The sequence below is a fragment of the Peromyscus leucopus genome, chromosome 4 (assembly GCF_004664715.2).
Source record: "Peromyscus leucopus breed LL Stock chromosome 4, UCI_PerLeu_2.1, whole genome shotgun sequence".
NCBI classification, from domain to species: Eukaryota; Metazoa; Chordata; class Mammalia; order Rodentia; family Cricetidae; genus Peromyscus; species Peromyscus leucopus.
In genome coordinates this window covers 137,108,881-137,121,556 of record NC_051066.1, presented here as the reverse complement: position 1 = coordinate 137,121,556, position 12,676 = coordinate 137,108,881, and positions in this window count along the sequence as shown.

Genomic DNA, 12,676 nt, shown 5'->3' with positions numbered 1-12,676 from the left:
TTCTCCCTGAGCTTTCCTTGTCTCTCCGTTGGCCCTGCGCAGGTCTCGGGCTCAGAACTTTGTATCCTCTTGAGTCAACGCTTAGTCCTGCTCTCCACACACTGTATGTAGTAGCTATTACTTCTGTGGAATCTACCAACACATTCTTCAAAAGTTATCTGCCTCCTCCTCCCCAATTTTCAGTACATCCTGCCTCTTCACTAAGCTTGCTCTCTTTTTCTCTCCCTCTCTCCCTCCCTTCCTTCCTCCTGTGGTGATATATTGTTTGTAATCTAAGAAATAAAGCTTGCCTGAAGATCAGAGGACAGAGCCAGCCACAGAGTTAGCCACAGAGGTCAGGCAGTGGGGGCACATACTTTAATCCTAGCACTCAGGAGGCAGAGGCAGAGATCCATGTGGATCTCTGTGAGTTCAAGGCCACACTGGGCTACACAAGATTAATCCAGTCTAAAAGAGAAACAGAGCCAGGCAGTGGTAGCACACACCTTTAATCCCAGCACTAGGAAGATTGAGACAGGAAGTGATATGGCTGGGCAGAGAAAGGAATATAAGGCAGGAGGAGACAGGAACTGTTGCTCTTTCAGGCTGAGGAGTTGGTGAGGTAGGAGGTGGTGGCTATGGCTTGCTCTGCTTCTCTGATTTTTCAGCTTTCGCCCTGATACCTGGCTCCATGTCTTTACTATATGACCATTTAGGATTCATGCAACACCCTCCCTCTCTCCCCCTCCTCTCAGATAAAGATCAACAAAAACCAATGAGCCAAGTACTACACCTAGAACAAAGAATTAAGTTGTGAACTAGAATTGCCTGGTGCCTGTTCTGAAGGAGTACAGATGTGGTAGATAAGACAAACAAGGGAACAAGTACTTGTTATGCTGTAGGGGGAAATGCTATATGTTTTTAGAGGAGCCCTGATCCAAAAGTGACAATTGCACGCAGGCCTGGAGGTAGATACAGAAGTTAGCAGGTTAAAAGTTGGTGTGTGTGCCACCTTTAATCCCAGCACTTGGGAGGCAGAGCCTGGCGGATCTCTGAAAGTTTGAGGCCAGCCTGGTTTACAGAGTGAGATCCAGGACAGGCACCAAATCTACAGGGAGAAACCCTGTCTCGAAAAACAAAACAAAATGAAACAAAAAGTTGATGTGTGAGGAAATTGAGCACCGGAAGCCAAGGGGACTGGTGGGAAAGACTTGGAAACTCTAAAGAGTTATGAGCTTTGGGGCGTTCCTGGATATTCAGTGTGGCTGGGAGTGGAGTATCAGGATGGAGTGTGAGAGATGGGACCTAGAGTTTGGATAGGATTTGAGAGTCCCCAAGACTTGTTGTAAGATGGTAAGTGGGTTAAATTTCATCAATGATATTTATTTACTTATTTTGGTTTTTTAAGACAAGGTTTCAGCCGGGCAGTCGTGGCGCATGCCTTTAATCCCAGTACTCGGGAGGCAGAGCCAGGCGGATCTCTGTGAGTTCAGGGCCAGCCTGGACTACCAAGTGAGTCCCAGGAGAGGCGCAAAGCTACACAGAGAAACCCTGTCTCGGAAAAAAAACAAAACAACAACAAAAAAAAAGACAAGGTTTCTTCATGTAGCCCTGGCTGTCCTGGAACTTTCTCCGAAGACCAGGCTGGCCTCTGCCTCCTGAGAGCTGGGATACTGGGATTTCAGGCATGGGCCACTACTGCCCTGCCCAGCCAAGCCTCTCTTCTTTATAAGGTTACTCAGTCTGTAATGTTTCATTATTGTCACAGAAAAGCAGACTGATAGAAGGCTGGATCAGTGAGAAAGGCCCAACTCATGTAGGATTTCTTGAATTGGATTAGGGGCTAGCAGTTTGTCCTCACATCAACAGAGAAACATCATCAATATGCATTATAGATAATATTACCCATAGAAAGAAAAGTAGATTTGAAGAAGACCTTAGGAAGGTGGTTGTTTTCACGTAAGCACAAATAATGATGTTGGCTGAGGAGACGGCTCGGGTGATCAAGGGCTTGGGACAAGCACAAGAATCTGAGTTTGATCCCCAACAGCAGCCATGTAAAATAAGCACATGTCTATAATCCCAGCTCTAGGGCTCCAGGGAACAGACCCAGGATGATCCTGCAGCGGGATGCCCAGCCAATTTAGTAAAGCTCCCAGACCCAGGATGATCCTGCAGCGGGATGCCCAGCCAATCTAGTAAAGCTCCAGGTTCAGCGAAAGACCTGGTCTCAGAACTAAAACCACCCAACAAACAAAACGACAAGAAACCTGAGAGTGGGCCTGGCGGTGGTGGCACACGCCTTTAATCTCAGGACTCGGGAGGCAGAGCCAGGCGGATCTCTGTGAGTTCGAGGCCAGCCTGGTCTACAGAGTGAGTTCCAGGAAAGGCGCAAAGCTACACAGAGAAACCCTGTCTTGAAAAACAAAAACAAACAAACAAACAAAAAAAGAAGCCTGAGAGTGATTGAGCAAGACTCCTGACATGACTCTCACCTTTATACACACATGTGCCCACAACCCTCCTCCCCATACACAAACGATGTTGATGGCCCTGGTCAGCAAAACAGTCCTGAGGATGGGGGAGGAACTGGCAGTGGAGGGTGGTATTCATAGCTTAGGGTTGATGTCAGTGATTGATTATATTTGTCTGGGAAAGAGATGGGGAGGAGTGAAGGATGGGGTTGGAGGTACAAGTCACAAGAACAAGGAATACTGGGAGTTGACCTTTATCTTAGTTAGGGCTGCTATTGCTGTAACAAAACACCGTGACCAAAAGCAACTTAGGGAGGCAAGGGTTTATTTGGCTTATGCTTCCACATCACTGTTCATCACTGAAGGAAGTCAGGACAGGAGCTCAAACTGAGAAGGAACCTGAAGACGGGAGCTGGCACAAAAGCCATGGAGGGGTGCTGCTTACTGGCTTGCTCCGTATGGCTTGCTCAGTCTGCTTTCTTATAGAACCCAGGACCACCAGCCTAGGGGTGGCTTCATGCACAATGGACTATACCCTCCCACATCAATTACTAAGAAAATGCAGGCCAGGAGTAGTTGCTCATGCCTTTAATCCCAACACTCAGGAGGCAGAGGTAGATGGATCTCTATGAGTTCGAGGTCAGCTTGGTCTACAAAGTGAGTTCCAGGACAACAAGGGCTACAAAGAGAAACCCTGTCTTGAAAAAATGGGGGGAAAAAAGTAAGAAAAGAAATGCTGTATAGGCTTGCCTACAGCCCCACCTTATAGGGGCATTTTCTCCATTGAAGTTCCTTCCCCTTAAATGACTATAGCATGTGTCAAGTTGACATAACACTAGCCAGAACAACTTGGTTTGAGAAAAAGATGATGAATTCAGCTCTGCCTATGCAGAGCTTAAAATGATTGTGTTTTAGCTGAGTCATGACGTCTGGTAGGCAGCAGGACACATGGCTTTGGAGCTCAGGAGAGGGACTGGAAGTTGATGCATTGAAGTAATACCTGAAGTAATCCGAGTAGATGAGGTCATTGGGAGAGCCTGGAAGCACAGCCTCATTTCAGGGATGGGCCTGGGTTGGTAAGTGAGTAGAAGATCAGGAAGTGGAGGCAGCAAGTTTAGACAAGTAGTTCAGAAGGTTTCGCTATAAACAGGGAGGAATGTAATGCAGTAGTAACTGGAGTAGCCTGGGGCTAAGAAAGGGTGTGTGTGTGTGTGTGTGTGTGTGTGTGTGTGTGTGTGTGTGTGTGTGTGAGAGAGAGAGAGAGAGAGAGAGAGAGAGGTGCAAAAGCTACACAGAGAAACCCTGTCTTGAAAAATGAAAGAAAGAAAGAAAGAAAGAAAGAAAGGAAGAAAGAAAGAAAGAAAGAAAGAAAGAAAGAAAGAAAGAAAGAAAGAAAGAAAGAAAAAGAAAGAGGATCTGCTGATTTCTAGTTCAGAGCTATTGAATCATCCCAACCAACTTTGAAAAAACGCTAGCCCAGTTAATACCAGGAATTTTGGGACACATCCCTTTGAAGGAGACAGCCTTCTTTGTCTCTAAAAAGCCACACTCTGCTTCCAACCTTACTCTCATGACTCTGTGCCTCTAGCCCCAGGAAATCACTTGAGGATTGACTCAGAGGACTAGTTTTTCTGGATGGCTTATCTTCCAGAGTCCTAAAGATATTTTTCTCCCAAAGGGCCTGCAGGAAACATCTGTATTTTTTCAGGACTCTGCCGTTGGGTACCAGCAGTGGGCTCTGGCAGTGAATCTGGAGAAAGACACTCAGAAGCCAGGAAGATAGATAGACGCTCCTTTGTCAGCTTCTGCAATGCAGTTAAGTTACTCTGACATATCTCCATGGCTGTTTGATGTCAGGCCCTGCTGGTACTACTGTGGATCAGAGTTCACCACAGCCACCTCCCCTCCACCTGGAGGGAGAGGAGATAGATGGAGTAACCTATCAATTACAACACGAACTTCTGGAACCTCGTAAGAGAGCCCCCAGGACAGGGAATCTAGCTTTACATACTTCATGGAAAAAAGACAAGGCTATGGTCTCCAAATTCCCTCAATGACCCTGAATAACCTTGACCATGGCTCTTCCGCTTTTTTTTTTTTAATGTCAACACAATTATTTGTAATTTATTTTTCTTATATATTTGTGTTCAGAACCAGGAAACAGAACACTAGGAATGTATTTACACAAATCTTTCTTCCTCCTCCTCCTCCTCCTCCTCCTCCTCCTCCTCCTCTTCTTCTTCTTCTTCATTTTTTTATTTTTTGAGACAGGGTTTCTCTGTGTAGCCCTGCCTGTCCTGGATCTCGCTCTGTAGACCAGGCTGGCCTCAAACTCACAGAGATCCGCCTGGCTCTGCCTCCTGAGTGCTGGGATTAAAGGTGTGTGCCACCACCGCCCGGCATATTTGCACAAATCTTTCCAGAATGTCTACATCTAGGAGCAAACTAAAAGCAGATGAGCCAACCAGCTCTGGATGTTGGCAAGCTCCAGGGCTTAACTCAGATTCGCTTTGCTCTTTGTGTCATTGATCCCTTCCTTCCTACCACTCTGAGTACCAGTACTGAGAAGTCTGTAGTTTGTAACCAGAGCCCTGCTCATAGATGTGGATATCCAGCTGCTTAGCCAGCATTTCTATCTGGATTTTCATGTGCTTCTTAAGTATAATGTGCCCCAAGTCAAATTTCTCTTTCCTCCAAAACCTGTTCCTTCCTAATCTTCCCTATGGTTGTTAATGGCTCAGGCAAAAACCTGGAGCCGTCATTGGTGCTTGGTGCTAACTAATCTGTCAACAAATTTGTTTATATCGCTTCAAATGCTCAAATGCTGAAAAATCTTTCACCATTCTTTTTGCTTCCACATTAATCCAAATCTCCATCCTCTCCATTGGAGGTGTTTAATGCAGGAGCCTCCCAATGGTGTAGTGTGCATCTGTGCTCCTCCCTCTGGTCCATGCCTACATCAGAACAAGTGATCCTTTGAATCAGAGTGCTCCTTTCAGAATGCAGCATCCCCACACTGCTACTTATGGTTCTCTAGTGATTCCCATCTCACTTAGAGTAAAGTCAAAGTCTTCATGGCAGTCTTCCAGACCTGCTCTACCTGCTTCCCTCTCAGCCTTATTTGACATCCATCTGCTACCACTGTCTACTAGCCACCTGGACCCCTGTATGGATCGCTGACTTGCTTGTCCACCAGCCTGAGCCCCTTGCATTTGGGGATACTTTTGCCTACAACCTCTTTTCCTCAGACATCTCCATGTCCCAGTTGCCTTTCCCTTTCATCCTGTTTGCAGTGACACTGTTCGGAACTACTCTGTTTGAGATTATAATGACTTAGTTCTTCCTACCCATCACTCCTGCATTCTCTCCCAGGTGCTTAAATATATCTAAATATTTTACATGTTTGTTTATTGCTTTTCATACACTTCCCTCAACTACATTGTAATCTTTCTCTTTGTTTTTAAGACAGGGTCTCACTATATAGCCCTAGCTGACCTAAAACTCAATACGGGTACCAGCCTGGCCTGGGATTTACAGAGATCAGCCTGCCTCTAGCCCTGCCTCAGAATGCTAGGATTAAAGGTGGAGTCACTGTGTCTGTCCATAAGATGTAATCTTTTTGAAGACTTTTTTGTTGTTTGTTTGTTTGTTTGTTTGTTTTGGTGTTGTTTGTTTTTGTTTTTGAGACAGGGTTTCTCTGTGTAACAGTCCTGGCTGTTTCAGAACTTGCTCTGTAGACCAGGCTGGCCTCAAATTCAGAGATCTGCCTGCCTCTGCCTTCTGAGTGCTGGGTTTAAAGGTGTGCGCCACCACCACCTGGCTATTTTATTTTTGAAGTAGGGTCTCATGTAGCCAAGGCTGTCCTTGAGCTCCTTTTGCACCCAAGGATGATCTTCAACTTCTGATCCTCCTGCCTCCATCTCCCGAGTTCTCAGATTGCTTTGGTTCTCCATCACTTCAAGTTTATGTGGTGCTAGGGAATCAAACTCCGGACTTTGAGCACACCAAGCAAGCACTTCATAAATGGAAGAATATCCTTAGTATTACATATCTTTTTTTGCTGGGGGGTGGTTTAAGACAGGGTTTCTCTGTATTGTTTTGGTGCCTGTCCTGGATCTCACTCTGTAGATGAGGCTGGCCTTGAACTCACAGAGATCCACCTGGCTCTGGGATTAAAGGCGTGTGCCAACACTGCCTGGCTAGTCTTACATATCTTAATGCTAAACTTCTACCTTCCATGGCAGTGCCTGCACATGTAGGGTGTTCACATAACATTTACTGAAAGAATGAATAAATTATGATCAGCAGTAAGCTTATTTTTTGTTTGTTTTCTGAGACAGGGTTTCTTTGTGTAGCCCTACCTGTCCTGGAACTTGCTCCTGAAGACTAGGCTGGGTTACCAATTAAACTTCTAATGTGTCAAGCAGGACAGAACGTAGCCAGGGCCTTTATTATCCCCCCTCCCTCAGAAATGCAGTTCTCCCACCCGCCCATCCACTAACTCACTCAAACTTCAGTCAACAGCACCTGTGAACCTTCTCAGGGCTTCATGATAGCTGAGCTAACTCCTATCCCATCTCACTACAAGTTGGCTTGGTTCTCTAAGCCTTCTGTTTCTTTTGCTGCTTTCTTTACCCCTACTGCTTGTCCTGGGTTCACAGACATCCATTCATGCATGTGTGTGGGCCTCTTGTCTCATCTGCTTCCTTTTTTTAGACTAAGTAGTTTAAAAATGTGTATATGCACATGTGCCATCAAGTCCTCTGAGAAGCTAATATACTATGGGCCATCTTCCTCCCAGAATATGGTATGCCTATACATATATTCTAATATATATATATATATATGGTATGCCTAAACATAGCACTTTGCATAGACATGCATGTGTTCCTGGAGTCAGAGTCCCTCATCTGGGGGTGTCTTTCTTGCTTCCCTCCCCTGTGGATTTCTGGTTGTTGCTGGCTCTCCAGATGGTCTACTTCAGCTCCTTTCAGAAGTCAGAAGTTTCTTCTTTTCATTATCAACACGTATTATTTATTTACAGCAAACTACAAGATTTATACACTATTTTGTCTTTGAGATAGGTTTCTCACTCTGCCACTCAAGCTGACTGTGTACTTCTGGACTCAAACAATCCTCCTGTCTCAGCCTCCAGAGTAACCACGCACCTGGCTGTGCTCCGCTGTACATATTGCATGCATCAGTTGACTTCATCCTCTCAATGACCCCAAGAGGAAGGAACTATTATAGTCTCAATCTTCCAGATGAGAGAACTGCTGAGCTACATGCTTTGCCAGTGCCTCATAGTTCTAAGTCAAGAGTTTCTTTCTTCTGCGCAAAGGCTGTAGTTTATTAGCTGCTGTTTTCTTTGATCTCTTGAGTCTACCACCTGAGAGCCACCTTCTCCCTACCATAGACCTGTGCCGCCCTCACCTTATGACATACTGCTTGTTATTCTTAACTGCTGTTATCTTTGATTGCCCCCATCCCCACCTGAGCTCTCGCGTCTTTACTACCCCCACTGCTATAGCACCCCGTCTACCCCAGCCACACTTGAACTGACCGCAGGTGGCTTCTTTGCTTGAGCACATGTGAGCTGTGGCAGGGTTTCATTTCCCCTTCCATTCTCAGCCCAGCTTTGCTTGCCTCTGTGATCCTTGCTGGCCCTGAATGAGACACAGCAGTCCTTTTCACAGTGGGCCTGGGTATTTCTGGTTCCCAAGTCACCACTGAAATCTAAGGAGGAAGAAGACAGCTAGCTGAGTGTCTTACTCTGTGCTAGGGTCTGTGATAGGCATGGGCACACAGAACCCAATTCAGAAAGGCCCCAGCTTGCAGGTACATCTGCGTGTAATTCCTGTGGGCTCCTGGATGCCGTAGGGTAGCTGGTTCAGTTCCTTCTTTTCTCTGGATGTTGATGGTTGTGGACCTTTCTGCAGCAAACTAACCTTTAGGTACCCTTTAGCCAGCAACATACTGTGTTTGGGAAAAACCACCCAGCTGGTGATTAACCCCCTCTTCCCCAGCTCAAATCTCAGCCTAGTCTGTTAAGTTTTACTTGGGTTTATCAGTCACATGATTTTTCTCTTAGTTGGTTAATGTATTTTATCATCACAAAAGCAGTTTAGGGAAGTCTATCACTATGTAATATGAAAAACTACACATAAAAATGGGCTCAGGGTGGGGAAATGGCCTGGTGACCTTAACTGGATCCCTGCTGCTCACACACCAAAAAAGATGTGAGGGGGTTGGGGATTTAGCTCAGTGGTAGAGCGCTTGCCTAGCAAGTGCAAGGCCCTGGGTTCAGTCCTCAGCTCTGACAAAAGAAAAAAAAAAAGGTGTGAGAGCTGACAGGATGGTACATACCTTTAATCCCAGTACTCGGCAGAGGCAAGAGGATCTCTGTGATTTTGAGGACAGCCTGGTCTACATAGTGAATTCCAGGACAGCCAGGACTACATAGTGAGACCCTATGAAAGAGAAAATAGAAAAGACAGTTGTGATGGTACAGGTCTGTAACACCAGCATTCTGATGGCAAACAGGAGAATCAAACAACTCTCAGACCAGTGTGCAGCCCAGTATCAGAAATAACTGAGAGGGATCCTGCGTTAAAAGCAAGGTGGAAGGAGAGAACTGACATCCTGACAGCTGTCCTCTGACCTCTACGTGGGTGCTGGGCACACGTGTACCTACACACACACACACACACTCACACACACACACTCACACACCACACACACACTCACACACACACACACACACACTCACACACTCACACACTCACACACACCACACACACACACACTCACACACTCACACACTCACACACTCACACACACCACACACACACACACACACACACACAGAGAGAGACAGAGACAGAGACAGAGACAGAGACAGAGAGACAGAGAGAAAATAAACATGTACAGCTTGATACATGTCACAAACACCTTTACGACCTATACATAATAAAAAAGTTAAGTGTTGCCAGCACTGTGAGCCCCTCCCCCTGCTTCCTCCCCACCACAAACCCCTAAGGGTGACCACTATTCTGACGACTTCCACAGCAGAGATGGGCCTTGCCTGGTTTGGACCCCACCCACTGGTGCACTTTCGAAAGAAACATCTTCCCGACCACCACCCAGACACACCGTGGTCTGTGAGAGATCATGACTCATCTGATTTGTCAGTGACCAGGTGACTGGGATAATGGATCGAGAGTCTCCTGGATTGAACCAAGAGTCTGAAGTCTCAGAGGAACTTGGGCTACAAATTGTTCGTGCTCTGGAGCCTCCAGAATCCTAGTGCGTTCTTGTGTTTTTGAGATAGAACCCTGGCTGTCCTGGAACTCACTCTGTAGACCAGGCTAGCCTCAAATTAACAAAAATCCACCTGCCTCTGCCTCCTGAGTGCTGGGGTTAAAGGTGTGCACCACCACTCCCGGCCCCTACTCTGTTCTTAGGAAAGGGCCCAGACCATTTCTGATCACTTCCTCTGACCTTCAAGCTCTTTTCCCACTACTGCTTTTTCCCCACCTCAGGTTTTGAAAAAGGGAAACTAGAGACTCTGGGAGGAGCTTCCTATCTACCTGACAAGACACTGGAGCTTTGGCTACTCTTAGTGATGCAAGAAACCTTCATCTCACAAGATCTCCTATTGAATTGGCTAGACCACTCGAGTAACTTAGTTTTAGGTGGTTTTATTTTTATTGTATGTATGGATGTTTTGCCATATGTCTGTGCATCACATACATATGTGTGCCCTAAGAGCCAGAAGAGGCCCTTGGATTCCCTGAAACTAGAGTTATAGATGGTGCTGACCGGGCATGTGGGTGCTGGAACTGAACCTGGGTCTTCTGGAAGAGCAGCAAGTGCTCTTACTTGCTGAGCCCTGTGGTGGTATTGTGTTCTCCAAAATATTGTGTACTCTAATAAATTTATCTGGGGTCAGAGAACAGACAGCCACTAGATACAAAGGCTAGAAAATGGTGGCACTCACACCTTTAATCCTAGCATTCCAGAGATAGAAATCCCTCTGGATCTCTGTGAGTTCAAGGCCACATTGGAAATAGCCAAGCATGGTGACACACGCCTTTAATCCCAGAAAGCCAGCCTTTACTCCCAGGGAGTGGTGGTAGAAAGCAGGAAGATATATAAGGCGTGAGGACCAGAAACTAGAGGATTTTGGCTGGTTAAGCATTCAGGCTTTTGAGCAGTAGTTCAGCTGAGACCCATTCCGGATGAGGACTCAGAGGCCTCCAGTCTGAGGAGACAAGACCAGCTGAGGATCTGGCGAGGTGAGATAGCTGTGGCTTGTTCTGTCTCTCTGATCTACCAGCATGGACTCCAATAACTCGCCTCAGGTTTGATTTTATTAATAAGAACTTTTAAGAATCCTGCTACAGAGCCCTCTCTATCCCTAGTTTGTGTGCATCAATCTTATTTTTTGAGACAGGGTCTCTTACTGAATCTGGAGCTCACCCATTCAGCTCAACTGTCTGTCTAGTGTTAAAGACTACCATGTTCCTCTCCCCAGCAATTGGAGTATAGACACATGCTGCCATGTCCAGCTTTTTACATGGGTGCTGAGGATTCAAAGCCACGTCCTCATGCTTAGGCACCGCCCTTTATCCCTTTTACTTTTAAAAATCCTATCAGTAGAGTCATCTCCCCATCCTCTCATTTTAGTTTTAAACAATTTAAACACACACACACACACACACACACACACACACACACACACACACACACCATGCACATACATCCCTTTTTTTTTTTAAACTCAAATATGCTGAAACTTTTACCTACCAATTCCAGTCCCGTCCTCTCTAGCTTCCCAGAATACGTCAACCCAGTAGTCATGTTTCAAGGACAGGGATATCTGAGGTGGTTCCTTGAGTTCTTTCTTTGGGGATTGAGGAACCTACTGTGTCAAGGATATGTCTCAAACCACACTTGCAAGAGTGTGCTCCTCTGGACACCAGTCCTCAGAAATGTTTTCTGAAAACAGAACTCTGAGCTCAGATAAGTTGAGGGAAATGCTACATGCTTTCTGTTCTGTTTCTAGTATCACATTTTACATGAGCACAAAGAGAACTCTGGAAGATCCTTAAAGTAGAAAACTCGGTTTCACTTTGTTACTGTTGTTTTCAATACTTATTTGACTTAAACTACTGTTTCCCCCTTGCAGAATGCCTAGAATATTTCTCAAAATTACTGTCCCCCAGAACAGGAAACAGGTCGGCCAGCTTCAAACATTCTTTAAAGATGTGTTGTTAAATCTGGGACCCACTGGCTTGTGGTGTTACTGGACTATCCAAATCAAGATGGGCTACGAGTGTAAGATAAACACAAGGTTTAAAATGTCAATAATGCTTAAAATGTATTTATTTCTATTGCATGTGTATGGCTATTTTGCCTGCATACGTGTCTGTGCAGAGGCTAGAATAGAGCACTGGATCCTCTGGAACTGGGGAGTTATGGATGGTTGTGAGCTGTCATGGAGGTTCTGGGAACTGAACCCAGGATCTCTGCAAGAACTTTTAACTGCTGAGCCATCCTCCAACCCCGAAATGTTAATAATTTTTTTGCATTGATTACATGTTGGAATAACAACAGTATTTTGGAAAATTGGATTTAAATGTTATTAAAATTGATTTCATTAACATGAATTCCTAACTATGCTGCAAATCTCAGAGCAGAGCAAAGCCTATGTCTGGGAGAGAGAGTCAGAGGTTGGACCCACGGTCCAGGCTTCTATGTGGAAATGGGTGGATGAAGGCTGATAATTGTGGCTCTGAATAGGGAAGCTGTGATTGGGAACCAGAAATCGGTGGGAGGGGAAGATGCTAAGTTCAGGACAGCTCAGAGTTCCAGAAATATGAAGGGTCCTCAAATGGGCATGCTCAAGATAAAGTGGATAGCCTGGTTTGGGACTTGGGTGGCAGTTATGATAGAGTTGAAAAGGAACTGTCTCCTCCAGGTGACTCGTCTACAAAATGAGGGTGTAATCTTCTCAAGGCTAGTGAGTCCATGAGGTGACACACCAGGTTAAAAGTGCCCTGCACCGTACCGTACAGACATGCAGTAGGTGCTTGGGACGTGCTAACTCCTTCAAAGGTCTCATCACCAGTTCCCACATGGCCAATGTGACTTTATTGTCAGTTGTTATCTTATGAGATCCAGAATTCATTTAGAGACAGGCCTCTGGGAGGGATTATCTT